Source organism: Anoplolepis gracilipes, chromosome 2, assembly GCF_047496725.1.
Source record: "Anoplolepis gracilipes chromosome 2, ASM4749672v1, whole genome shotgun sequence".
Taxonomy (NCBI): domain Eukaryota; kingdom Metazoa; phylum Arthropoda; class Insecta; order Hymenoptera; family Formicidae; genus Anoplolepis; species Anoplolepis gracilipes.
In genome coordinates this window covers 1,151,110-1,178,204 of record NC_132971.1, presented here as the reverse complement: position 1 = coordinate 1,178,204, position 27,095 = coordinate 1,151,110, and the positions used below count along the sequence as shown (strand labels likewise).

Genomic DNA, 27,095 nt, shown 5'->3' with positions numbered 1-27,095 from the left:
GCTGTGAATGTGCAATTAAAAATTCAAAGTATTCTTTCAATGTGCAGTTATTGATATATCTCAATGTGTGTGTGTGTGTGTGTGTGTGTGTGTGTGTGTTGTGTTTTTCTTTTTCTTACTAGGTATAAATGATACAAATCGATAATTTGTCCAATATGAAGAATGCACAGTCTATTTAAATAACAATGTATTATGATGACATTAAAGAAAAAAGAAAAAACTGTGAAAATGACAGAGCTCACGTGTAAAGAAAACAAAGGCGGAAAGAGGATGCAAGGGAAGGCACGTCCATATCGAGTCACGTCGAGGGTTGTCAACCGTTGCAAGCAATATATTTTACGGTTATGCCACGTCGTACGCGCTACGATACGAAATATTATCAGGCTAAAGAATAATAATGTTGACACATGTCTATTTTGCAAAATGACAAGCAAACAATATGTAAAGACAAATATAAAATCATATTCACAAGTTACAAGTATACGATTAAGGATATTAAAAAAGTAATCAATAATTTATAATTGGTGTTTTTAACATGCTTTTCTCTTCCTCTTTTATTGAATTTTTCAAATATTATTTGACGTTTAGAATATTATCACGAATTACTACAATATATTTTTATTAATAGGCGATTCGTACTATAAGTATGACTCAAATAGAATAAAATTAATATTGGAAACATTTCAATATTTGTTGGATTAATTTCCGCATTGTCACCATTCACGGCGAAATTCTCATTTGGCTTTTATTTTAATTCCATAACGAGCTGAAGTATAAGCACGTGACGAGATGAATATGACAAAGAACAAAGCAACGCCATTTGAAACTGGTATATCATGCGTTATCCCATGAATTTTACAGCCGGACGCTCACTGGCCATGTAAAAAAATCACGGACAGGATGTCGGAGCCATCGGCGTGCTTTGGGAATTGTTACGTCAGATCTAGGCCGGAAGTTGGTGAAATATTGCGCGAGGATAAACGCTCTTTTAACGCGCGGCGTTAACCCTCGGATAAAATATTAACTTGTTGGGGCAAAAAACCATGACGTAAATGCTCTCGCGCGTAAACGAGAACGAAACGGTGGCAGATAGCGATTTGATCGAAAAAAAAAAACGCTGAAGAAAAATATATTTATTTATAACGACGCTATATTTCATCGTGTGCGTGAAGTTTCAACACGAGTACGTCGGTTTGTACCTCTTCACAGATCGCTATTCAATGCACGACTTCGCCTACGTATCTTTTTCGTTCGATTCGTAGATAGGTACGATTCTTTGAATTTCTGAATCGAATCGTGCTCCAGTTACCTTCTAAAATATATATTGTGTTGCAGACCAATCTTGTATTATAAGCGACCGAAGACTTTCTTTCGATTCGAGAGCAAACAGAGAAAGAGAGAGAAAATAAAATTTTATTTTTGAAGAGGACATAAGAAATAGTAAAAATCAAGGAAAAAGACAAGGGTTAGGCAATTAAATATTTATTAAATTTGATTTTAAAAATTGATAAAAATAAATCTAAAAACGGACACACAAGATGACGAGAGAACATTCTTTACGATTAAAAATAATAAAAACATTTAGACACCATAAGGACATTTTTTAAACATCTTTTCCCAAACATGTTTTCGTTAAGGATTACGAAACGTTAATAAATTGACATAAATTTCTACTATCTAGAGAGCAAAAAAATTTATAAAAAAAAACTGATAGAGTTTCCTCTGATCTTGCCAGAACTCGCAGATTTTCTGATTCATACATTCTTACAACGCAGATCCTTTGATTTCCGTGTCCTTCATCCCATATCTCTTCGAATCTATTCCTGAATTCACTTCACAGACTGCGCCGGATTTATAGGGATACGATAGAACTTTTCGTGCCTGATCTCTCACCGCAACGAGAGAGGCATTCATGGAACGGGGACGTGATCGTTGAGGAATATCGGCGCACGCGTCGTGAAAAAAATTATTTCGCGGATAAGAAGGAACCGCGACGCGTGTTCGTGCATCGAGTGTCAAAAAGAAGTGTCGATTCCGATTCCATTCCATTCCCCTCCCCCCATCCGCTCCCTTCCCCTCGCCGGATTAGTATTCATGAGAAAGAACATTAAATATGACATCTCAACGTCAACTGACGGCAGTTTTGTAATCATAAAATAACAGAACGGGCATATAAAGAAAGAATAAAAGGGTGAAAGAGTAAAAGAATGAGAGAGAAAGAGAGAGAGAAAGAGAGAGAGAGAGAGAGAGAGAGAGAGAGAGAGAGAGGAGAAGAAGCGAAAAGGTAAGAAATGAGAAAGAAACTGTTGCGCGCAAAGTTCAGTACAACTCTCTCTCCCCCTCTTACTCGTTACCTTCTTCTCCTTCAGCTTCTTTTTTCTTCTTCGTACTTTTCGCGTTCGAACTAGCTATTCCTTCGAACTCTGCCCTGTAACCCGGTAACGTTGATTCCACGACGATAACGACCGGGTACACACATTACATCCAATCAGCTCGATCGAGCCACCGCGATAACTACTGCGTACACACGTTAGTTCCAATTTAATTCTACCAATGCGCGCATCAGCCACGATATTGCGGCGCAATTATGCGTCGATCGACGAGTAAGAAGCGAAGCGCGCGATCTTCGTATAATTAACCGACGTAATTAGGTTGGCGATTAGCGGGACCACGGAGATTTTCGGTCGCGCGTTGTTGTTTCCAAGCTGTGACCGCCATTTTCCGACGAACGCGTAATGTGGCAGTCGATATGGCATTGCTAACACCGCAAATCCTCTGATGGAAATCAACTTGGTTCATGAAACCGCCTCATTTGTTTCGTGACAATTCGTTCGGTAAAACCACGAGTGTTTCCAATTCCCTTTGAACTTTGATTCCTAATGATAGCGTCACGTGATTATAGGTTCTAATACGTAATGCAATAATAAAGCACATAACAACAAGAATTTAAAGATGATAGAATTTAAAAGAAATATCAAATGTATTTTAAGAGCGAAAAGTGAATTAATCATATTTCTATTATATTTATTATTATATTTATATTATATTTATTACATTTTTATCATATTTTTTTTTTTTTTTTTTTTTTTTTTTACGAAGAAACTGTGCATATATCGCTATTTTTGAATTAAAGTCTTTTAATCTTAGAGATTGAATGAGTACATCTTATTTTATGCCATTTTATCACGTTATATATTCCCATTTTCAGAAATGTACTCCATAAATTCTTACAATTTTTCATTGAGAAGTTTATGAAATATAAATAGATGCGACATACTTTTGTGAAAGATAATATACTGGGATAAAATATAGATGAGTTTATAAAATGATTATTATTCCTTTTATATGTATAGAGAGATTCTATTATCAAATTAAAGTCGTTAAAAAAAGTCGTGTTATCAATAATTTTTGAAGTCTAACGGAGTGAAAACAAAGTGGTTTTTGCGATTTAAGTTCCAAGATTGTTAATAGATAACAAAACTTTCGTCAGTTAATCTCAAGCGTCTTTATCTCAGAAGAATTTTAATTAAAGGTGACTCACACACATACTCTCACTCTCTCTCTCTCTCTCTCTCTCTCTCTCTCTCTCTCTCTCTCTCTCTCTCTCTCTCTCTCTCTCTCTCTCTCTCTCTCTTTCTTTTGACGTTTAAGCTATTTAACATTTAATATTTAAAAAATTGTCAGAAAATATATATTGTATACATATAATAGCGTGTTCAGAATTCAATCTCAAAACAATTTTCAATTTACTAATTTCATAAAGTAATTAAAGTTTTCTTTTTCTTGCTGCACTTGACAAGTATGGTCATTTTCTAACCGTTAAATTGCAACAGAATCGACGCTTTGTATTATTAACTTTTGTAATAACGTCTTTTTCTCTATACACGTAGCGAGCACCAAAGAAAATCAATGCCATTTTACGACACGACAATCATCGATTTACACTGCAGCTGTACTACACTTTGAAAGCATCTCTCGATTACAATTTATATTATTTATTATATTATTTATATTTATTATTTTACAATTAATTTTATCCATGCACTTGCATGAGCATATTTGCACGTAAGTATAAATAATACTGATTCCTTCCTTATCATAAATCAGGCATTTTTAATCGCGTTTATAGTTCTTATTACTCGTTATTTAAATAATTTTGTTAATAATCACCAATTTTGGTACGCGAATTTACGAATTAACCAAGTGTTGTCTTAATTGGAAGTCACGAACGTTTCGGCTGAAGAGTGATAAACGATCGCACGTGATTCCACGGCAATCGGAAGACTCGACGGGCAACAGAAGCTGCGGGATCGAGTCAAAGTGATTTCACGAGAAGCTAAAAGGGAGATGCTGGCGGAAAGGTAACGGGCGAGAGGAAAGGAGATGGGGAACACTTACCGCGATCGGATCGGGGGAATCTTTTCAAGCGGTTCGAGCCAGCAGACCTAACCCGACTCTGGAGGATTTACGCGAGATCCGTCGATGAGAAGGTAAAAGACTGGGGAGGTGAGCATCGTGCGCGGATGGAGATGAAAAGAAACCGAAAGATGGAGGGAAGTGACGTGCGCGAAAAAGAAAAAAATCAAGAGAAACAGGGTGAAGAGAAGAAAGAGAAGGGGAGAGGAAGAGGTATGAGAGAGAAAAAAAAAGAAAAAAAAAGATATGAAAAGGATAGGAGCAAGTGTAGTAAGATAAGAAAGAATAAGGGGTTCTCAGTTTGTGCTATTTTCTTGTCGTCGGTCCCAGGGAGAGAATAAAAGTTAAGAGAGAGAAAGAGAGAGAGAGAGAGAGAGAAGGAGCGCGGAACCAATTTCCCAAAGGTACGACGATCCGAAAAGCAGCATTCGCGCGGATACACGCGTTGCATCGCGACTCCATTTTTAGTTGAGTTTTTCGACGTCTTGAGCAGTTTCCTCGCATCGTATCGATAAACACACGGATTTTTGTTTCACAAAGTGGCATTATATGTGCCAATATGTGTTGAAATATTATCATGAGATACAGATGAAGTAGCGCTACCGTGTATAATAGGATATTTATTTTTAAAAATTTTAAGGAAGAAAAGATCTCTTTAGATGTTAAAGGAAGCTTCTCAGGGAAGTATACAAAAAAACAAAAAAAAAAAAAACTATTAATTATTTATTATTTTTTCAATATCATTTATACAATAAAAATCTGTAAAATTAATTTTATCTTTCTTTTATATTTTTATATTACATTTTCACGAAATCGTCATATGTATTATAGCGCGGCGAAGGCAGCCCGTGTCTGGTGAATGCTCGACAATAATTTCGGAAAATTTTCTAACGGAAATCATATGTTTTCCAAGGATGAGCAAAGTGATATTCCGAGATTCTATAGGACTGGGCACGTCCGTGCACTTTCTAAAATCGGAACCGATAGAATCTTGAGAATCGCTGCGATTTCCCACGATCCGCCACGATATGCAAACGATAAAAATAATATAAAAAAAAAGAGGGACAAAAAAATGAAATCGACAAAAGTACCTGACAAATGCAAAAAAGCGATCTCCAGATAGGGAAAATGGAGAGACGGAGACGGAGACGACACGGTCTGACAGCTCAGGGTAGATAGGTAAGTAAAAGCCGGTACTGAGTTAATAAGACTCCGCGCGACGCCTATCGAGAAAGGACGAGTTCTAATTAGATAATTCAATAACACAAAACGAATCGATAGGATGCGGCGAGAACCCGGAAAAAGGGAGAAAAAAAGGAAACGCTCCAGCTCAGACATTGCACCCCAGCAGCTTTCAATCAAGCGGAATTTGTCACGTCTTGGTAAACAATTATTGGAAATACTCGGAAAAATTTTAATCGTTGTACTTATTAAGATCTATCGCTTTTCTTTCTCTTTTATCACCTTTATATTTCCTGTTTATGTAATGTCAATTTTGTTGTAGTACGCGAACAGTGGAAAAGATATATAAAAGATTTTGTATCAAAATGAAGATAATTTCGCGCAAATTTTTGTTATTTTCAAGGAATATTGCAATAGCTTAAAATTATCATTATTTCTCACAGTTAATTTGTAACCACAATATAATAATCCTAATTAACCATTAATTAATTAATAGTTTCTTTGAAGTGAGTTTCTGCTTCTTCTCTCTAGTCACCGCCTTCGTTAAAAATTTGAAGTAATAATAAAGAATCTTTTTTGCGGTTAAAAAATTATGAAAAAAAAATAAAATACAACTAAAGCTTATCGACATGTTGAAAATAAAAACGGTGTAATTCAAATAACAAAAGTTTATATAAGATGTTAAAATTTTTATTTCTGGATAAAAATAATGATTATAACTATTATAACTTCCATTTCGCGATTGTACTATATATAGCGTTACTTTCATTTTAGGAAGGGATTCTCCTCCTTTATCGAATCATTGCAGTGCGTAATCGCATCTTAGTCACAATGGAAGTCATCATTTATAAGCGCAGCTCGCGGAAAACTCATTCTGCCAGGAAACCGCAGGCTTTCGAACGAACAAATAATGCGATCCATTGCCTAACTTACGGAGCACTTTGCCCGATCATCGTCGTGCGAATTTTCAAAAGTTGGATCAGATTCGATGCGATCGCTGCTAAGTGTCCACCTCCCTTCCCACCTTCTATCCCTGAAATCACTCGTCTCTAGATCCCATGGAAATTTCCCGATTACCGAGGAGAATTTCGCGCGACAGTCTTTCCGTCTTTTCTTACCCCCCTTTCCTTTTCCTCGCGCATCGAAAGCCTCTTCCTTCGCATCGTTCGATCGTCTCTCGGTTTTATCGACAGACTTCGTGTAATTCCACCGAGCGATCGCTTTGACGCGAAGCCTTAATGCAGACTTGACGAGGCGGACTTCGTCGGGAAAAAAAATATGTTCCTAAAGAGCCATGGGAGAGGTTTCTCTCAGGTCTTCTTCTGTAAAACGAAGACGTGCACTCTTGGGAAACATTGAAATTCAATGAGAACGCGCGTATTAACCGTAGAAAGCAGAATAAACATCTTTTGTTAAAGGATCGAGAAAATTAGCTTTTTACATAAAAATTCATTTGTAAAAGACTGCAGATAGATAATAGAATTTTAATAGAAAACTAAAACATTTTACGGAAATGTAATTTTAATTTACGATACCTAAGCTTTTACATTATGTTTGCTTTGCATAAAAATACATATATAGCTAAAAATATATTATAAAAACGTTAAATTGTCTCTTCCATGTAAAACTTTAACTAAATTGCAGAAAATATATTGAAAAATATTAAAATATACATATTAAACCAGACAAATAAAATTATATTATATACATATAAAAAGCGCTTTAAATCCAATCATATTATATAATTTAAATAGTTGTATCTATTCTATCTGTTACAGAATATTGTTACAATGGTCAGAGATTCCGAGATTAATTTTCACAATAGTTCTTGCGAAAAAAAACACTAATTAAATTAATTTTTAACACAACGAATAAACATGAACGATATGATATTTCTGCTATTGGTAAGAATTATTTGTTAGCGCGATAGAAATTAATTATCCTCGTAATGCAAATAAATATGCATATGTTGTTCATTTCCTGATTCACAATTTTCATCGGCAAAAATAAAACTGACTCGATTCCGACCGACTTCCGAAACTGTGTGTTGGCGCGACTCGTCGCACTGTGATTAAAACCGGAAGAGAGATTTAATTCGCTCGAAATTCACCGCAAAATCTCTCTTCCACTTCACCGACGACTCGCGCACCGATCTACGGCAGAACCGCAAAAACGTCGACGATCGTAGTGTACGAAACTTCGTAATGAACGTGAGCCAGATGTTCCTCGAACGAGTCGGAATTATCCCAGGACTTTTCTCAATGTCCTATCGGCAGAAGGACAGAAACAGGGAGAAAGAGAGAACTCAATCAGGATTTTTGTAAGATTTTATATCGTGTAACAAAATCCACCAAATACGGAGAGGAAATCCGATGTCGATGAATTTAATAACAAGAATATCATATGATTACATTAAAAAAAAAAAAAAAAAAACGCGTACGCGAGAATTAAATGAAAAAGAGTAAAGATAAAACTTTCTCGCGTTATAATTTTATTTTTTTTTTTTTTCTTTTATATTTTTATAGTTTACAAAAATCATGTTACCCAATGAAAATTTTCGCATCGAAAAACTGTACGATTTCCTCACAAGATCGTAAACGTTCAGATCAAATCACCAACTTTATTTGCGCATCCGTTTACATTTTTAATTATACAATGTACATAACGCACAATAAACAAGTGTAAGATCGAGTAACAACCTAGGTAGACTTCTGCTTGAAAATGTTAAACGTCAAGATTAAAACTTTGATGCTAACTAAAGCGTCAAGGCAAGCAGGCGAGAAACCATGATTTACGAAAGAGAGTATTTTTATTCTAAAACAAATGTACGAATCGTACGCGCACATTTTCGCTCTTCATCCAGCATATAGACCACTTTGTTAGACTCCGTACCTCTGCAAAGCAGGGCTTTTAAACATTGAAATACTGCATTTGTAAACACTCGCTACATAACACAACGTGGAATTTTTAAATGAAACATGGCTCATTTTATGCGAAAGTGCTATCTAAAACGTTTATGAAAATTTATAAACAGACTGACATTTCAAGTCAGTAATCTGTGACTCGCTAATAATTATTTAATTAATTAATTATAAAAAATAATTATTTAATTATTAATTAAATAATTAACTAATTGTTTATATTAATATTTAATAATTATTCTTTCAAATTATGCAGCAGAAAACTCTATATTTGTAAAAAAGCAGTATTTGCCATTGCTATTTATATAACATTAAATTTCTAAATTAGTTTAAATTAAATAAATTAAATTAATTTAAAATTAATTATAATTAATACAAAATTCAAAGCTTGAATATAAATATAGGAAAAATTATAAATGTATAAAAAAACGGATAAATTTTACATTTCGCATACTCTATTGGTTACTTCTTAGTAGCTTATAAACTTCAAGTAAATTACTCTGATATATAAAGCAATTGCCGCGATGGTAACACAATAGACAGTAATTTATCTCTAAGAACATTTACTCTCACTGTTGTTCTTAATTATATCGCCAGTCGCGCGCGAGCGTTCGTTATATGACGCGCATACAATACGCGAGAAAACTTAAACTACTTAACATCCATGTTGATAAAATGTTTGTTTTTACTTGAAGAAATTAGCAAACTTGCAAACAAGAACAATAAGAAGAGAATAATAAACATTTTCTACAAAATCGTGATAATTATTTAGAAGACCTAAACTAAAACGACAGATATATTTATCTCAAAATAATTGATTTTTGCTTGATTTTGATTAATATTTCCATGAGTTTCAAATATTAAAAATATAATTCTAAGTAAATATTTGTTAAATGTATTATTATAAAACAAATATATTTAGAAAAAATGGATAAACGGAAATCATAATAAAATTTCACATAGATAGATTTACGCACAATAATATTTACAATTTAATTAATTCTACAAAAACATATACCATATTTTAATATAATATAATATCTTAATATAATATCTTTCATGAATATGGTATATATATATTATATATATATATATAAATTATATGTATATATATATATATATATATATATATATATATATATACATATAATTTACAATATATAATTTATATATTTCGTAAATTAAATAATATTATAATTTTATAAATTATTTTATATATTTTATAAATTAACATTTATAAAATCCTGTCTATGAACATTTCGTATATGATCAAATGTGCGTGTATAATCATTTTACTCGTATTAAATTTCGTTTCAATAAATGTCTGAATAATGCATAAGGAAATACAAGGGAATACTCAACAGTATCGTGAAAGAAATTATTCTCAACATTTTGAAGCACACAATGTTAGAAAATATTTCAGAACTTGTTTCAGAGAGAGAATCGGGATCTAATTTTTTTCTGTTTCCGGTGCTTATCGTAATACCCGTAACGTCATTAGTCATTTGTTGTTTCATGTAAAAAGCACGCGACTCTTCGTGAAATGCCCGAGAGAACACTCGATATTTTCGTTTTAATGGCCACCCTCCCCCAGACTTCGACAGCTATTTCTGAATTATTTTGCATGCGCTCGGTCGCCGGCTTGTGAATATCCCCGAGATCATGTGAATAATGGCCGGTGATGTGCAACTATGTTACAAAGAATTCCTGCGAGAACAAGCGTTTTTCTCTGAGAAGCGTTGTGTAATGGAGAAAATGCAAATTTAATGGATGACTTTCGATCGAAGCGTATAAATCGCGCAAGATCTCTCGTAAACGTAGTTTCATTTCCTCCAACATTCATAAAATACATATAGGAAATCCTAAATACAAAACCAAATACTATTCATATTTGTTCTTAATTTGATTAGTAAATTTTTTTAATTATTAAATTCCGAAATATAAAATCGGAAAAAGTAAACCAACGACAAAATTATAATAATATTCTAATATTTAATAAAACCCGATTATTATATTAAGGAAAGTGAAAAAATATCTACGTTTTTACATCTCAAGAAAATTGCTAAAAAAATTTAGTCTATTTTTCTAACTATAATGTCCTCAGTTTTACTCGAAATTGATTATTTATAACGTTACTATTATTTATAATATTGAATCAGATTGATACACTTATGTCAACATTTAATATGTAGTTATAATTCTATTTTTATTTTAATCTGCATTTTATAAAATGTAAAAATAAATTTTGTGCATTTTTAACATAAAATTTAAATCGTGTTGATATTGTTTAGTTATTGCTATATGTTAATTATATTATCATGTAAATAATTATTTAATATAATATTATAATTAGTAAAGAAATTGTGAAAAATACGTATTAAAAATTAATTTCACTTTTTAGAAGACACTTATTTTTAAAGATATCATTTTATATTACCTACAATTATTTAATTTATGTATAATACAATATCTTGTTTATATATATATATATATATCGACATTCTTGGAACTCTCCTACGCATAATGACGATCATTCGGCGACTAGCAAAAATGCACGATTATAGTGAAGAGATATTATTACACGTCATTCATCGTCGAGGTAAAAATTTGATTCACATACTGATTAAAATATTCGATCGTTATCATTCGCGAAATATTTAATAGCCCGATCCTTTACGTTGTGCTTGGCACTCCCAAAATGCTCACGACGACTTCCCTCTCTTTCCTGACCAGCGAGAACGTGACATGTGGGACTTAAATGTCAATTGTCAATGCTTTATTGCAAAATCTCGACGAAGCAGGAAAACTAAATGCGATTACATCCGCGTTCACGTCCGCGTCGTCTAACATTAAATATTTATTCTATTAAATTTATGTTTAAGCCATAATATAATCGAAGTAAAGTGTCCGATATTTTCTTCTAGCATTAAATTTTAACAAGACTCCCATCTCTTATGTACATTCTTCGACGGTGATTAACATTTCACGAGTAGAGAATGCAAAAACGCGGGAAAAAGTCTGGAGGGGGAGGGAAATGGTTCACATGTCGCTTATCAGGAATGCAAGTCGCTCACAAGTCTGCCAACTACTTGCCAAGTTTCTTGTCCATATTCGGTGACACGACGCGACGACATTTTCATCGATCGCAGTTTGAATAAAATCCTCCATTGATCGAAATCATCGACATCGTATCGTATTATGTATGCGCGATTAGTTTTCTATAAAACAAGTATAATACATCTCAAGAGAACGTGCGGTGATAGACTGAGCTGACACAGCAGTCGGTGACTCTGTTTATACGACGCGACCTTGTTTCGCCTTCCACAATTTTCGGAATAGTCTAATGTTTTTTTCAGTAACAAGCTTCGCGTGTTTTTCAAAAGATGTTTACATTCTATATTCCTTGCCTTGTGAGTGAGAATTTCAGGAACGTATCACGCTTTTACGTCCTTTTCGATTGAAAGTGAGTGAGCGTGCAATAAAATATTGAACGTTCGTGTAACTCGTTCTTTTCCCGTTAATATGATTTGTTGATTTAATTGTAATATCATATAATTAGTATATATATTCATAGATCCACGAAGCAGAATAATGTTCAATATATCGGAAGTAAAATATTGTGTTAGCGAATGTTCAATATATCGGAAGTAAAATATTGTGCCAACGATTTTTTCGCGATGATCCGGAAATTACCGACGTGTTTTCCATATTCTTTCCGCGTTGAAAAAAAATGAATAGGCAAATGCACATATTATGCAAAAGTAAATACGCTTCGAAAGTGAGATATTGCAGCACATATCGTTTATAAATTTGCGCGTGCGATCGTAATCGAGTTCGTTTTCGCGATTTATTCGTACGCGCAAGTAAATCTTCTTCGTGGAATTTTGAAGCAAATAGGAATTGGTATCGATGAAATAGAGAATATGCATGCAGCAGGTGCGTGACATTTGGCGAGTAAATTATTCCGTCATTTTTTTTTTTTTCCCCCTCACATTTCGAGCGTTGCAAGCGCAACGAAACACACGCGCGAAATAATATATCTCAAATTTTTCAAAGATTTAAGATTTTGAAAAAGACTGAAAATTTTACGCCTCGTCTTTTGCAAAGTTTGTACATTTAAGTTTTATCGTTCTTACATTTGACAATCTATAATTCAATTACACAACAAACCTGCGGCATGCATTCCATTATCTTTCGACTTGCTTCTCTTATCAGCTGATTGCCTTTTCTATCTCTCGGAGTCATAATTCTCTCGCGCAAATACGCCAACTGACAGTTTTTACAGGGAGGTCTTTCTATCGACGAGATATAGTCAGTGAGATTTATGATCGGCCCATATGATCCCGACGCTATTGTAAACGTTAATAGCCGAATCTTGTCATGCGTTATTCCTTGTTGTCATACGGCTGTCAAAATGCAATTTATAAAGTTAAATGTTATCGCTGTTGTTACACCTTCAGTGCACGACGTGCAGTAAATATTCCTTTAATTCTTAATTTACAATAGAATATAAACAGAAAAATAAAATTATATTATAATAATGAATATCATTAAAATATTATAGAAAAAAGTTCCTAAAATACGTAATTGACAAGGAAAACTCAAAAAAAGTTAGTGTTTGATAAATGCAAAATAAAACTATGTTGTTTAAAAAAAGAAAGAATTATAAAATAATTAATATAATTAGCGTTTTTTTAGAGGAATAAAAAAAATGATAGCTTGAAAAAAGAAATATTTATTTATATCCAACTAAAGTGTTAGTTACATTCAATTGAAAATGCACATTTAAATGTTAAATGTATCGCATCTGTATTATAACTCAAAATTCAGAAATTGATTTTTTTTTTTTTTTTTATGCAACAATTATACTTGTCACAACTCAATTTTAATTACTAAAGAATTTTTCTGTCACTTTTCCTTGACACACGTAATTTTCCAGTGATGATTCCATTCTACACAGATGAAGAAGTCTAATAGAAAATTATTCCACACAATTGTTTAATTAACACAATTTGTCCTGGCTCCCGCTGTCGGGACAATCTAATTCACAAGTTGTTGGACAACTGGCATTGCAATCCAATAACAATCTCCAACAAACGGATAAAATAGTAATTTCGTCATTTTATTGCACATAATTTTTCTTTTCCCTCGCCGAGGTAATTTGCCTCGAAAATTGCTTTGCATCGCGACACGATTATTTGAAACTACGCAAAAAAGAATATATATATAAAAAAAAAAAAAAAAAAAAGAAGGCAAAAGAAGAAGAAAAGGAAGAAGGAATCGTCCAATTACTAAAACTACACCGATTGTTGGTGAGACATCTCGAATGAGAAACTCGAAGACACAAGGGGGCTCTATCTCTCATTCTCCCTTTCCTCCCCCCTCCCCCTCACTCTCTCTCTCTTTCTCTCTATTGCCTAGGTATGGATGACAGTTTCCTCGGGAGATCTCGCCCCAATATATCAGCGTCGTCCTTTAACCTCGAATAATTGTACGACCGCCGCATTCCCTCCTCGCCGCCCTGTAGTCGCTTTCGAAATACCGGCAGGTATCTTCAGACGTAAAATAATTCATTTGCGCGACACGTTCGGGTAGATGGTTCTGATACCACCGGCATGCAGTCGGAAAACACATTCGAAATGTTGCCGAAGCGCGCGAGTCTGCTTACCCACGGAATAATCTTGGAAATTCTGCTGACTTGATACCGCCGACGCTTACAAATTGCAGTGATACAATGGAAAACCGTGATAATTACTTATCTAGTGACATTCGTAACAGTAACGATAGATGACACACTAAGCCTTTCTAGATATTAGCATACAAATGCAAAGAAAAAAAAAAAGGATATAAATCATAATTTTTTTATCCCCCCCCCCCCCATTTATGTATAACTACATTTACTTAATTTTATGCATGTTTTATGTAGTAAATTAGTCTTTAAAACACCAGAAAAAGATATTTTTTTCTTTTAAATAACTGTTTTGTACTTCTGAACGATAAGCTTAATTGGCATGAGCATTAACATAATGCAAGATGTAGAGCATAAACAATGGTGTTTCTGCAAATGAAATTACAGAGAGAAAAGAGATCTCAAAACTATATGAAATTACGGAACAAAGAAATTTTATACAGACATTGTAAAATGTGAACGCTTTTTGTTTTCTTGTTCTTTTTTAAATGCTTACCGTCAAGTTCACAGCGAGTAACTTAAAATTCTTTTACGAAAAAGCGATTTACACACATTCGCAAACCGACGAAATGTAAATTTGGTCAAGCAATTCTCAGTGGTGTACTTTAAGTTAATGTTAATGCCAAAAGTGAAATGAAAAAATGGAAACTTTTACTACATTGTAATTCAGTATATTATAAAATTTCCAAAAGAAAAATTAGCGCATGAATATTGTCGAAATTATCTCAGTCTTAGAAAATTAGATTTTAAAATTATAAGAAATTACATTTTACTTGATTAAAATAATAATTATATTTTTCAATGATTTATTTATTTATATCTTTTTTTTTTAATGCTATATTTACCGAGATTTCTCTGTCCTGAGAAATCTTTTCTATTTTATTTAAAAAAGATTCACATATTATTTTATCGCCATCAACAAATGCTGACACTGAATTATGTAGATGCTTAAAAGTGACCGATAATTCAGCGTTGACGAATACCAAAGGACGCCATTAAGCAGCAGCGAGATGAAAACTTTTCGCGAGATGAAAAGGCACGTTGAATCGACGCGTCCGCTCTTCCGAAACTCGATTCAAAGTTGCTTTAATACGGTTTACAGGCAAGGTCTACCAACCACCAAACCACTGCTGTTTCACGAATAATGAATAAAGTGTTAATATTGTCGGCCTTTTCTACGATATTCCGTACATACTTGAATATAACATATTGTTTGAAACCCACTTAACAAGTGAATTGTGTGATTTAACAAAAATACAAACTCAAATACAATCAAATTCATCCACGGAGAAATGTCAGAAATTACACGTTTAATACGCTCTAAATTATTTCCTTTATATTATCACATATGTAAACAGATCTAATTTCGCAGATTTAATTTTATTATATTCTTTATTAAACTTATTTGAAAATATATTTGATGATTAAAATAAAATTAAAATTGTGCGTAAAAAAAAAAAAAAAAAGAGAGAGAAAAAGATTTACATATTATTTTACAATTTTACTAAATTCTTTGTAAAGTGTTTTCTCGATAAAGTTTTCTCTCAAATAACAATTGCGTGACACTTCCTTGGCAACCGTAGCTTTGGCAATCATCTCTATATTCAACCCTACTCTATTTTCTCCTAGTTAGTTATAAAGCTACACAACAATTTTGTCCTCCATCATAAATGATTCCTTCATATTTTTACTTTCATGTAATTTGAGAGATCGGATGTATACTACATTCGTCACAGATCTCACAGAGAGGAAGAAAAAAGTAGCATCTTTATTTTTATACTGTACTACCGTAAGCTTATTCTCTCTTTAGGATTTAATAAACGCGATGACTCGTAGCCAGAGAAAGACGACAAAAAAGAGAAGGAACTTTGTTATCTGTCATCCAGTTTCTTCCAGTTATGTCTTACCACTCCTCCTCCATTTCGGCCGTCGCCGATTTTTCGGCGACTCCTTTTTATGTGTTTTTCCGCAACGGCGTCTCGTCAACGTCGCGAACTTCCGACGCGGCGGCAAAAGCGAGCCTCCACCACCCTTTTCTTTCTCTCTTCTCCGCTTCGACCCTTTTGTCGCGAACTTTCGAGAGCCACCAGAAGGGAAGCAGCGCTCGTGCACACGATTCGAGTGTCAAATATTTTGGAAGTGTAAACAGGTGGAAAGTCCATCCGTTCCTGTATCGGAAGAGGCACGATTTTTGTCATTTTCTCTCCGCGATTTTCCGCGACTCGAAAGTTTCCGCGGTCTTAATCGCGAATCGCCTTGACCCAGCAGTATGAAAGAGACGAGAGCTAAGTTGACACTCGGCAACGAGTAAAATTTCTCTTTACACTATCTCAGCGACAAATCCGTGCCTTCCGTAGATTTTCTCTGAAAATTCTTACGAAATTCTCGACTTTAAATGTACCGATAGATTGTTCGATAATTGGTGACAGTTATCACTGTAGTTTATTCGAGAAAAATATTCGAGAACGTTAAAACATTATATATAATGATATAATCGGCATCTCTACTTTAATAGCGTACAAATTTTAATCACGAGTTATAAATTATTTTTTATCGATTAGCAAAAATTTCGATAACAATCTGTTCTCAATGTATATCACGTTTTAAATTATTAAAGTATACGTAATTTGATGATGCAATCAAAATTGCACATAATAAATTTTATAAAAATGATTGTCTATCTGTTATTTTCTTAACTAAGAATAATTAAGGTCATTTAATTTTGGTAGTGTTGTAAAAGAGATTCATGTCCGACTGATCACGAATCAATGATATAGTACTAATCTAATAGGATAAAAAAAATGCACAGACAAAGAAAAAATTTTGAAATCACGTTGACCGTATTGACGTAATTACAGTCGAGATTCATGTTTCGCAAGCCGTAAGTGAATTATGTAAATTAAGTGCGCCGCAGCACGCTTCTCGTGCTATGAAAATGGCTGCGTGAAATAAGCGATTATTCAGGAATTACCCCGATAATTTATGGCCGCGCAATGAACATACATGTTGAATATGCGGATGAACGTTTAATAGCTCTATAGAAATGTCTCTTGTCCGCTTTCTACTCGATATTCTAAAGATATTTGCCTCTTTCACGAAAGAAATATACGATTTGGAAAAAATATTCACATCTTTGACACAATCATCACGTTAGTTTGTAAATTTTTATTTCTTGGCCGTGAATTGCAATATTAAATCACATTAGAAACATATCAAATATGTATGTGCAAGTATTTGATATATTAAATCGTTTTATATGTATACGACATTATCGTTAAGTATTCGCACTTTTGTATCTTAAAAAAAAAAAAAAAAAAAAAAAATGAAATGTTACAATATATAATCGTATTTGTAGAATTTCGATCTATATCACTTCGATACAGTTCCTACGAACTAATCGAATCCAAAATGGAGACTCTATTAAATTCACGTGAATAAATCGTTATCATAACAATAGTTAACTACTATAGTACTGTGTGACGATGTCATAAGATAGCAGTGTTTCCGATACAAAGGAGCGTCCGGTTTATCGATGCTTTCTCGCAAATTTTGCGCGCCGATAATTGAAATCTCTCTCTCTCTCTCTTTCTGAATGTGTCAGGCGATCGCATCGAAAGCAACTTACGTTGTATGTTGTACCCCGTGTGGTAATAAACACGACGTACATATCGGAATACACATCCGTTAAACAGTTCTGCAGCTGGTTTCGGATGGATATACCGTGGTGCGTCTCCACCGCGAGATGCACTTTACAGCTAATAAATCGACCGCGCAATGTGCATGTCGTAAAAGTTAATTTCCATTTTCGTTCTCCCGTTTGATTTAACGTCCTTAGGCGCGTCAACCGTTGACGCGATCTTTCACATTCGATGGTAAGATCGAACATACATAGAGATAACACGAAAGAAGATATCTCAATTTATCGTACGATGCAATTATTAATGCATATCGAGTTGCATATCTTTTTTCATGCTTATTATGCATTCTTTCAGAGTTTATATTGAATTTTTTTTTTTAGTTTTCAAATAACACAATTCAACAAAGAAGAATAATTTTTTTTTTAACACAATAAAGAAGTTATGATCATTTTTCATGATATTTTTTTTACGCTAAGTATGTGATTTCAGTCTCCAAATTACTGTGTCACACTTTTGGAAAATTTATGATTAAAGTTGCAAAAAAGTTGTTTTTGTATTTTATCAGGTTGTAACTATCGTATCGTATATAACGTGTTGGAGAAATTTAATGCAATCATGAAATTATTATTGTAAAACTTTCAATTTTCTTAAAAGGAAGTTGTATGTCAATTATAGTTAATTATAGTTAATAAAATATTCATAATGTAATATAAAGTGTATAGTAGGAAAATTATAAATTAAGTTATTCAAAATCTACTAAATATTTCACACACTTAAAGGTTTTCCAGATTACTATATATAAATCAAATGTCAAAATGATAAATTTAAAAAAGTAAAATTAATAAAAAAGTCTAAATTTTTTAAATTCAAATAACATTTTATCGTTATAATACATTTTAAATTTATCAATTTTAACATTGGATCATACTTTGCAACTTGAAAAATCCATAAAATTGAATAAATAAATTTAAAAAAATATTTGATGGATTTTCAATAATCTATTGTAATTTATAATTTCCTAATAAACTCCATATTTAATCATGAAAAACTTTTATTAACTGATTATAGTTTCTTTTTTTTTGAGAGCTAACAGTATACTAGAGATTGCAACAAAATTTCAACATCGTTACACATATAATAATTAAAATACAAAGTACGAAAAATAATTTCTTTTGCAATCGTAAATTTGTCAAAATTATGATATAATAAAACAGTTTAAAATCTGTAATTGTATTTAGTGTCAAAATAATGGCAGGAAATGATTATTCTCTTTTTTGCTTTTTTTCGTTTTTTAACCCTTATTCCTTACTGATGGATCATTTTTGTCTGTGACTTTTCTAACAACGTCAATTTCTCGAAAACAAATAATCATAAAATAATATATTTAAGTAAATTATTGTTCAAATTTATTATTTTGATCTTTATTTAGAATGTTCAAAGAAGGTATATACATTTTTTCAGATTTTTTAAAACACTTTTACATATTAATAAACTTATCGAAAATACGCTGACCCACCTATAAAGTTAGAAGGTGCCAAAAATAACAATACGGAGTAAGGGTTAATTATGTAATTGTAAAACACCACACACTAAATTTTAATCTTAATTATAAATATCTGACAAATAAATCTATCGTGAATCATCTTCCAATATATGATCGGTAGGCGAGAGATTTTAGAAAATTCATAATATATTCTTTCAAATGACTTTGCCTGCTACTTTTGACTCTTTTATCTGCGCGAGCAAAATCACTCGTCTCTCTTGTGTCGCATGGATTTCCACACAGACAAGGAAACGCAGTTTCCTCTTCTGGTCAAAGCGATATCACAGATATGTGTTGACATCTGCATCCGCTCTTACATGCCGTATATTTAAATACGTTACATGACGTAAACATACTTCAAAATATTTCATTTCTATTTCGTATAAAAATGTAATTAAACCTTTATCTTTGTATCGATATTCATTTTCAAAATGTAAGATTTATTCGAAAGACATCCAGTTAAAATGCATCCAGATTCGATTAAGATATAAGAAAAGACGGTACACCGGCTATTAACGTGCCATTCTGCATTATGCGACGCCGTGGTTGCGACGCGGGATAATTTGGGACAAGGAAATATTTATCGGCTAACAAGTTTACCTGGAATAAATCCAGGAGGGAAAGAACGCCGGCGGGGAGAAGAAACCGCGTGATACGGAAAGGGCGAGGAGGATTAAGTTCTCCCGATGCCTAAGTTCACGAGCAAGTCGCCATAAAGAAAGAGAACGAGAGGGGGAAAGGGCGAGGGAAAGAGAGAGGGAATGAAGAGCAGAAGGCGTCCGTGCAAGACGAAAAAAAGGAGCAGCCCGAGAGAGGTAAACGGTGCAAATTAAGCGCGGCGCGAGAATGCAGTTTTCCTTTCCTTTCCTTTCCTTACCTTTCCTTTCCTTTCCTTTCCTTTCCTTTCCTTTCCTTTCCATTCCCGGCGCCAGCATTAACACCGCGGAGCTTAACGATCGCTCTCGCTGTGAACGAAAGAAAACGCCGAAAACTTCCTCTCCGCTTCTTTCGGGACTGTCTCTCGCGCGTTTTTTAAGGCCTGCAGTTGTCCTAGATCCATCTCGGCATGGTCACGATCACCCTTGTCCCGACACGCATTTAAACGCGACTGTTAGCGCAGATCGAGATATTACGGAGAAAAATATTCTCTATTGTGTGTACGACAAATATTTCCTGCTGCAGGCAATTTTGGTCCCTTTTCTACTTCGTATCGTGGACCGCAATGTAATTCTGCTAATAGAAAAATCAAAGATAATATAATATTTTAATCATTTATATTAAATAAAATTATAAGTTGATAATAATTATATTGTGAAATGTCTTGAAATACTATTTCTTGATAATTAAATAATTACATGAATATATATACACACACACACACACACATATATATATATATATATATATATATATATACAGGGTATAAAAGAAAAAAGAAATTCGCTATTTCAGAAATTATTCAAACACAGATGATATGTGTAATGCAAATCTATTTTGTCAAAAGTAAAACAGGTTTAAAAGCGCATATTTTGGAAAATAGAAATATCATGAGACATGAAATGAATTTTTTATGACATTTACTCGAAACTGAATTTCAAAATTCACATGTCTAATAGAATAACTAAAGTCGATCTCTCTTTCTCTGTAAAGCGAACAATACCTCAACGATATTGATGTCTCGCGGTGAATTAAATGCTCTGTCGTGGCACGTATTACGAGATTACGCAAGATGCGAGACATCAATTTAATTGATTGCCACATAAATTCGTCAAAACGTGTGCTCGCGCCAAAATGTAACCAGCGCCTCTCTCCTCTCTCTCTCTCTCTCTCTCTCTCTCTCTCTCTCTCTCTCTCTCTCTCTCTCTCTCTCTCTCTCTCTCTCTCTCTAGCTTAAAATGTTTCGTGTTCTCCGTTACATATCGAAAACATTTCGACATCGATTTATTCGCTGTCAACCTGCCAGCACGATTGTCCCATCGTAATACCTAAAAGTATCGTTCCGTTTCCAACATTCTCGAAAACGATACTGATGGAAAATTTGCGAGGCTATTTCGTGAGCAAACTTCATTACAAAATGCGCAAACAATTTGCTCGTTTGAAGCGCTGAGCTATGTATATTATAACTGATGGCAGATAATAGTTAATATCATACGTTATTAAATGCCATGATATCGTATGTTTACGCGGTATTTGTAGTTTGCGAATGTGCCTGAATAAGAAAAGTGATCATTTTAATCCTGCAACAACGCGTAATAATTTTAGATATTATAACAGGATATAATTAAATTTAAACACACTAATATAAAGTTTTTTTTCTCACATTTGTAAAAAAAATTAATATTTGTTTTATCGGTACCAAATTATTTGTTAACATTGTTTTCGCGAGTTTTTTTTAATCAAAAAAAATAAAAAAATATGAATTTTTGATGCATCGATAAAAAATTGTGCAATATAACATTATTGCGATTTTGCGCCAATTTCATATTGCTCGTCTTCACAGAGAATTATGCCAAAAGCATTTTATTTACATCGACAACATTTGTTGCAATCTCAAATTATATTTTCATGGAAAAATATCGTTGCACTAAATTTCCATTTTAATACGCAGTACCAAGAAGATGTATGTATAATGCATAAAAGTTGTAATGTTTCGCCATGTGTTATAGTCTTAAAAATACATGGCAAGAACGAAACTCGAGTAGTTGAGTCGAGCTTTTACCTACCTTAAGTTAGTAGAAACCTAAAGTTAGTAGAATTCTTAACTTAGGAAAATGAAGATCGTCGTTATACAACGTGTCTTTAGAAAGCAAGACTATCGTTAAAAATACATAGACTAGCACGTACACATTATTTTTGCAATAAAAAATTCTTTAATTTTTTAATTGTAACATAATTACTGTATTAACAATTAACATAAAAACACAATTATTGACGATAAATATTCGTAATTACAAAATTAATTGTGTTTAATTTTGTTAAAATATTTTTTCTTTTCTAATACTCTCTGATGCTATCAAACATATATCAAGCTCCAGTTTATTTATATACAAGCTTATAATTAGTCTCATCTCTCTTTTAAATATAAAATATTTCACTAAGCCCAACATACATTCTTGATTATAAATAATTAATAATTTAAAACAATCATAAAAAATACATATGTATATAAAACAGATTTGTCGTTTAGTCAACATTATAAACCCGATGAATTCTTAAACCATTTGATCCGTTTAACATCACGCGCATTGGTTTAGTACTCTCGAGAGATACGTGCCCAGGAATACATAACAAATTCACGTCCATTTCTCGCCCTTTGCACAAAGCTTGACCATAAAAATACCCTCAAAGGGTCCCGACAGCCGTTTCCTCGCGCTTGTCACATAGATCGCGTTCTCTCTCTCTCTCTCTCTCTCTCTCTCTCTCTCTCTCTCTCTCTCTCTCTCTCTCTCTCTCTCTCTCTCTTGTCGGCGTACATATATGTATATTCGCGAGCATTTGTCGACATATTATGCTCGCGCATGCCGACGTATATCGCGCCCATATTGACGCATATTCGTGCATACCGACGGACGCATGCCGCAAAATATTTCCCTTTACGAAGTCATCGATCGCATATACAACACAATTGTGTGCGCGTGCGTGTTGTGTGTGTGTGTATTGCGAGAGCGTGGGCGCTGATCGCGCCGATCTGTAATAGACATCTAATTGCAGTAATGCGCTAATGAGGCTGTACTGCCCCAGATATCGCATTCCATGCCATAATTCCACGCGTCGTTTAACTTCCGAAAATGCTCGGAATCAGATGATATCCGCGGATGCCACTCTTAGAGCGTTGTATATTTGTAACCTCGTATGCGTATATTGAAATTTTCGTCCTACCAGCGAATGCATCGGCGCGGATCTCGTGACTTCCGTTTTGTCCGGATTTTAATTCATTTCCTGTCAACGATGCGAAAACGTGACGTCCATAATATTAAAATGTTATTTTGCAAAACATATAAATAAAAGAGCTTATTTTCACAACTAATATAATTTAATTTCTATTATCACTGTATCTATTTCAATACTGTAGCTTTGAAAGAAATAGCAAGTATTTTTGAAGAATATTTTTTCAATTGTTGCTTTAAAAAATTTTTAATATTCCGGATTAGGTAACTAAAAAACCGAAAATTTCAAACCAAAAGATTTACATAATCAAATATATTCTGGTTTTTATTATAAACGCTTTTTGATATTTATCATGGCCATATATTCTCTTTTACAGAGAGATTATTCTCTCTTTTAACGAACATTATTATTAATATATTATTAGACAAAATTATAATAAATTTATTAATATTTTTTTATATTAATATTTATTTTAAGAGATTAAAAATGATGAAAGAATTATATTTGTTTTTAATATTATTTTTCATATATATATATATATATATATATATATATATATATACATATATATGACAAATAATATTAAAAACAAATATAATTCTTTTACCATTTTTAACCTCTTAAAATAAATATTTAATAAAAAAATATTAATACATTTATTATATATATATATATATATATATATATATATATATATATGTGTGTATGTAATGAAGAACAAAGCATCAAATGATAATAGCTTTATAATGCTTTAAAATAATCGAGGGCGAAATCAAGAGAAATTGAATTGTTGAAATTCCATAAAATCCGACGAGAGAACGATCCTGTCCTTTCTCGCGCTGCGCAAACACAGCTTCACGAGTACGAGTCGAAAAACACAATAAGTGCTCGCAAATGCAATTACCGGCGATTTAGTTGTGGTCTCTCGCTGTGAAAGTGTCGCAAGATTTTATCTCGTAGTCGCCGTCCATCCTTCCCACGTGAGCTTCCATTAGTCAAGAGAAGAATGGCAGAGTGGAGACACAAACACGTCATAGGCGCGCGGGAAAATAAACAGAAGCGGACGCGAAGAGGAAAGATAGCGAAACGTAAAAATAAAAACCGAAGAAGAGATGTACAAGAGGGACCAAAGTGAAGAAGACATGAAAAGGGAAATACGGGTCCCGCACGAGAAACGAAGAAACGCAGGAAGGAAGATGAACTCTACAATGGTGAAGAGTCATTTCTCAAACTGCAGCGACCCTGTATCTCCGTCCCCCTTTCTTTCCTTTTCCCTTCCCTTCCCTCCCCCCTCCCCCTCCCCCCGTCCCGAAACCGTAAGACCTTTCACCCACTTACCACTTACCAGCACTTCGCGCTAATTGATTTCAAGTGTAACGAATTGTTTCGGCCGCGTCGGGCGAACGTCGGCATGATATAAATGGGTTACGCGGTACGTCAGTAGCAGGAAAATGCCCGAAAGCGGTGAAATAAAGGTCATGATGTTCGTGCGGAATCAAGATCTGCGGTTGGCATTATCATCAATTTTTTGCATTTGATTTGCGCAACGCTCCTTATCGTTGATTTCGTATAAAATTATTGAACGAAAATTAATTTCTTTAACAACAAAAATCTTGTACTTTTGTTACAAAAAGATAATACGATAATATAATAAAAGGTCGTGATGAAGAAAGATTATTCTGGTCAAGCTTTCCGGCTTGTTATAAAAAGTAATTTTTCCAAGTAACAGACAATCATTACTATTATAAATTAAAATATAATTATCAAATATTATCATATATCAAGTACCGTAAGTTAAATATATATATATATATATATATATATATATATATATATATATACATGTATATATTATTTACATTCAAGTGGTTTTTATTACTAGTTTATGAAACGATCGAGAGCTTGCGTGCACAACTGCAACATGGTAGTAGAAAAGAACGTACGGGCAGTCGGTTTAATAGAGCGAATTCCTAATGAAACCCAACGGGCGGTAACGCTTGTTCTCGTAATTAAAATAAAAAATTGCACTTCGTAACGCGGCAGATAATGCGCTCGCGCGATATCTCTTCTCGGAATATTTATTATTATCACTCTGCGCCATTGTTACGGGCAGCGCAATAGGATTCCCGCTTAGCATCTCCGCTCCGAGCGCGTGATTAAAGAGCAGCACGTAGAAGAATCTTGACAATTTGAGACGCGACTGTCGCCAACGCGGTCTTAATTTCAGGAAAATTATGAATGCAGAGCAGAATTTTCCCTCCCCTTTTTCCTCCCGTTGTTTTGCTTACTTGCTTGTGCGCGCGAATATTTACTGGCGCATTTCCGCGAGAATATTCGAGCGAGATAAATCCGATCTTTGGTTGCGAGAATGCTTGAAGGGACTATTGACTGAACTACATGAAAAATATTTCTTATGCAAATCATAATTTGAATCGTTTCAGTAATAAAGTTATTGTGTAGATATTTACGTCGTGAGCAAAGCTTCCGAATAATCCTCGAATTCTTCTCCATCTCTCCCTCGCTTTCCTTTTCCCTCTTATTCCGACAATGTCTATTCCTCATATTTTCAGTATAAATATTTTGTTGGCCATTTTTCGCTTCCTTCACAAACCCGCAGTTCCCGTATTTAAAAGGCTGACGAGATTCGACTCCCGGAGCGAGAATATACATAAAAAAAGATAGGAATATAGATCTCTCGCAGTAGAAAAAATATAAAATCGTGACGGTTCTCGGAAAATTTTTTACGAGTTTATTGCAAAATGTTGTGAGCCGTAACAGCAACGAGCGATCCGCTTTTGAAAAGTCATTCTTTATTTTTCTTTTTTTCTTTTTTTTTCTTTTTTTTTTTTTTTTTGGCATCGCGTAAAAGTCAAAGTGCGTTTTTGGTGCGTACCAATAATAGTTTTTCAATTTTTTGATTAATCTTAATATTTACAATAAAAGTGTATATTTCTTTATATTGAACGACAACTTGGGTGAATATAAGTTCAACAACAAAAATTTTTGAGATATTGTGTAACGATTAGCTACGAGTTGTTGCAACAAGAGAGCAATATCAATGTTCAGTTTTCGTCCAATTGAGAATGCTCTTATCACCGTCATGTATATGCAGATTGTACATATAGCACGACTGATTTTTTCCCCTCGAAAATAAACACAAAGGGGCAAAATTCGTTTGTTGAAAGATTGAAACAAAAAATCCTTTAAAGTACTCGTTTTTATATAAAACTTTTATTGTGCATTTGATACTTTATGACATCGCGCGCTATAAATATCAACATTTCCGCATGGTAATTTAATGCCCTATATCATCCGTTTTCATTTTTATAGAAGAGTATAATAATTTCAATTTTTTACGATTAAATATTATTATTATTTTATTATTATTAAATTATTATTATTAATTATTATTTTTTATATACAATATAAGAGATAATTATTATATAATTATATTTTATAACGTATATATTTTTGAACGTGAGAGAGAGAGAGAGAGAGAGAGAGAGAGAGAGAGAGAGAGAGAATGCGAATCTTATTATTTAATTTAGTATTTTTATCTTTTTAATCATTTTAATAATTTTAATTGTGAAATTTACTTCCTTAATATTTTCTCAAATATTGTAATTGGAATAGACTATTTATAAATTTAATATAAGAAAAACATGCGTCGCGCGATTAATTTAATCTTACCATATCAATGTGTCTTACATATTACGAATTTGTTTGAAAATTTTTACAGCAAGTTTTTTTTATCGACATACGCGGGTTCATTAGCATATAGCAATGCGATTAGACATCCATTATAGGATTCGATGCGG

At 33.3% G+C, this 27,095-nt stretch overlaps 1 protein-coding gene across 8 annotated transcripts in view; it reads right to left on the bottom strand.

Annotated features, from left to right (window-relative positions):
• The window catches only part of LOC140676548 (nephrin), a 240,444-nt gene that overhangs the window by 181,181 nt on the left and 32,168 nt on the right, over positions 1-27,095 (bottom strand). Inside the window, exon 1 of one of the 8 annotated variants that reach the window (XM_072911705.1) lies at positions 11,613-13,117. The exons of the other annotated variants lie outside the window; for them this stretch is intronic. The gene's annotated coding sequence lies outside the window, so the exon portion shown is untranslated. Of the gene's footprint in view, positions 1-11,612; positions 13,118-27,095 lie in introns of those variants that run through there. 8 annotated transcript variants of the gene reach the window in all.